This window comes from Pinus tabuliformis, chromosome 1_1 (assembly GCF_031772625.1).
Source record: "Pinus tabuliformis cultivar Carrire ecotype Pingquan chromosome 1_1, CPIR1, whole genome shotgun sequence".
NCBI classification, from domain to species: domain Eukaryota; kingdom Viridiplantae; phylum Streptophyta; class Pinopsida; order Pinales; family Pinaceae; genus Pinus; species Pinus tabuliformis.
Genome location: NC_142297.1, coordinates 28,682,816 through 28,686,455, shown reverse-complemented (window position 1 = coordinate 28,686,455; position 3,640 = coordinate 28,682,816).

The following is a 3,640-nucleotide window of genomic DNA, read 5'->3' as shown; positions in this document are numbered from 1 at the left end:
CAGACCAACAATATCAGATATTTAGTTTATTCATGTCCATAAATCATACCTCAACAGTAAATAATTTTCTATCCAAATTATAATAGGTGTAGGGATATTATGGATATATTCTCCCTCTAAATGTGCAACAACCTTAGACATTATTATTCAAGTCATCAACCTATCAATCATAATATTTTCAAGCATCAGAAAAATGGTTAGATCATGAAATCTAACTATATCAGGTTCTCGCACATATATTCATCATGGTTATAACATGTCAACATTAGCTACTTCATCATCACATATGAACATGACATCAAAATTTCATCAATGGTTAGAGTCATATGATTAGGGAAGATGACATGTGTATCATGATACTTCAAAGATCATTATCACTACACTTCTTTATCATATTATCCAATCATCACATTATCCAATTCACCGAGCTTATAAAAAATTTACACAAGGTCAATAAGATGATCTCGAATATCAATCTTATTGTTACACTTCTATAATAATGGTTATTGTGCTTATCACAAATAGAATCAATCTACCATATATATAGTGTGCTAGCCTTCTTTATAAGTTCATAAACTCCATTATGTCTAAAAAAACGACGCTTGTCAAATATAAAGTATACCAATATATCAAAGGATAAATGTTTCTAAGTAGCCTTATCATGACCTAATATAATGTAAGATACTTTTACAATACCAAGTGAACCATATCATTATCAGTACCATGAATCAAACTTACTTTCATATGATATATGAGTCATTCATGAAGGTGATATTTCCATCATACCTTATGGATTATCTTGCCATCCAATATTTACAGCTGAAACATAACATTAAAAAAATACACCATATATACCTTGTAGTATTTAGATACTTGTGCACCTTCTTATTGGCAGCTAGTGTTGGAAATAATACTGAGAGGGGGGGTGAATCAGTATTATCAGAATTTTTTTTTCAATTTCATACTCAGAAGCATATACGCTACTTCAGTTAAGTGAACCAGCGTGTACACACTACTGTGTCTAAAGCAACCAGCGTATAACCAGAAATCTTAAGATTCAGTTAGTTTATCTTCAGTAAATGCATCAGGACATTATTAACCATATTAATAGTAAACAGGTGCAGTATAACAGAACAAATCATCACACAAAAACCACACACATGAACACCATGATATAAGGTGGAAACCCAATGTGGGTGAAAACCACCTGCTGCAAGTCGTCTCTACCTTTCTTTAATAAGAAACTTCAATTTACAATCTTTTGTACTGGTGCAGTCTTATACCAGTACGCAGGTTACAACCTGCAGAAGGCTAAAACCTTCTCTCGTTTTCCTGACTCTCCTGGAAGGGAGCTCCAACCCCCTTTGCTCTTGTACTAGCCAAGATACTAGTACGTAGGTGCTGGCCTACAATCTTCTTTCCTTCAGGTACCACTTTTCATACATTTTCAGACTGGATATTCCTGAAGCACAACATTACAATCTGAAGACCACAATTCATCAATCTTCATAACAGATCATTGAAGCACAAAACAACCAATACTAGCATCATCAATCTTTGAATCACTGAACCACTGAAACCCTGTCAACACCCAGTCACCAGAACAGAGAGCAGGCTACAGAACTCTGCAATAACAGTCAGACCCAACTGCAACCCAAAAATTAAACTTCAAAAGATATACGCTACTTCAATGAGATCAACCCGCGTATACACGCGCTTTTACCAAAGACAACCTGCGTACAGATCTAAAAATAGTTTCTCATAACTTGCAGCTGTACCAGACATCAGTCATACCCAGAACATAAGGCTTTGTGTCCTGATTCATTTTTAGCCAAGGCTTTGAAGGATTTGAATTTTTCGAATGCTTCATCTTTGTGCTTCATAAGTCCTAACCAGACAAACCTGGAGAAATCATCAATGAATAATATCAAATATTCTTCTCCTCGAGGTGTTCTTTTTCTGAATGGACCACATGTATCTGTATGTACTAGCTCAAGAGGCATGCTAGCTGATCCTTCCTTCTCAGGAAAATTAGTTCTGGTTTGCTTTCCAAATTGACATGATTTGCATATGGTGTTGTCTGGAATTTTGATATCTGGAAGATCACGAACTGCCTGATATTTGCATGCTTTCCTTATTTGTGAAAAGCTTAGATGCCCCAACCTTCGATGCCATAGCCAGTTTTCATCATCCTTTGCTCAAATAGCATTGTTGTTTTTCTTCAAATATGTATAGATTATTTGGAGTCCTTCTTCCTTTGATCACTGTTTCACCTGTATCAAGATCACGAACACAACATCCATTTGATCTAAATATTACCTCTGTTCCTTGATCGCACATCTGACTGACACTCAGAAGATTATGCTTCAATCCATCAACATACAAAACATTTCCAGCTTTGACCTTCTCTTTCAACTGAGCAACGCCTTTTCCTTTTATGGCTGCAGAGATATCGTTTCCAAAAGAAACTTTCTTTCCCTTTTCTAATGCGGTATATGATTCAAGTTTTTCTTTGTCCCCTGTCATATGCTTCGAACATCCGCTGTCAATGTACCATAGACTTTCTTGACCTTCTGCATAAAAGGCTATCCCACATCTTTCTGGTTGCGGTTCCTTTATTCTCCATGTTCTGACATTTGAGGTTTGTTCCTTCTGAGTTGTCTTCCAGAACTTGCTCCTGCATTCAGAGTCTTCATGACCAAAGTTATTACAAATAGAGAATTCAACTTCATTTTCAAGAATCGAAAAGTTGTTATAAGTCCTTTTCATGGTTCCAGTCATACTTCTTTGCTTTTGAGCTTCTCTAGTCATGATTGTCTTGTAGGCAACACATTGAGCTGCTTTGTGACCGAAGTTATGGCAAGAAAAACATTGGCCATTAAAGAAATTTCTGCGATAATCAGATCTATCATCCAACCGATTGTAGCTTCTATTGGCATCCATTCTTGTGGCAAATTGGGAAGATTTTACCTGTGGCTGATTGTAGCTTCTGTTTGTCCTTAAGGCAGCTTGTCCCCGAATTTCTTGATAGTATTTATTTGTTCTTGAGGTAAACTGTCCCTGATTCACCTGATTACTTTTATTTGGTCTTTGCTCGCTCCTCCTTGCTGCATCAAGATAACTTTTAGAAATAGAAGCTTGAGATGTTTCTCCATTATATCCCAGACCTGTCTTGATCAGAGGAGAACGCTGCACATTGATAATCTCATCCAGGGTTTCAGATCCTTTAACAAATTTAAGATTAATCGCTTTTGTTTTCTCAATCTCCTTTCTAAGACAAACAATCTCACATTCCAATTTTTCAAGATGTTTTTCCTTTTCAGCCAGTTGACATTGTAGAGAATCAATAATAGCACTTTTCTCTTCTAAGCAAACTTTGAGATTATTCATTTCTTCACAAAAGCCTTCTACATCTATAGCATCCATGTAGTCATCATCTTCAAAAGCCATTAAAAGTTTATATCTATTACCCTGTTCATCTTCGTCACTATTTGAAAGACCATCACTATCTTCATGAGTGTAATAGCTTTTCTTCTTTTCATTCTGTTTCTTGTTCCATCTAACCGGTTCCTTTCCCTTATCATTCTTATCTTTGTGAGGACATTTGGCAGCATAATGACCTACTCTTTCACAAGCAAAG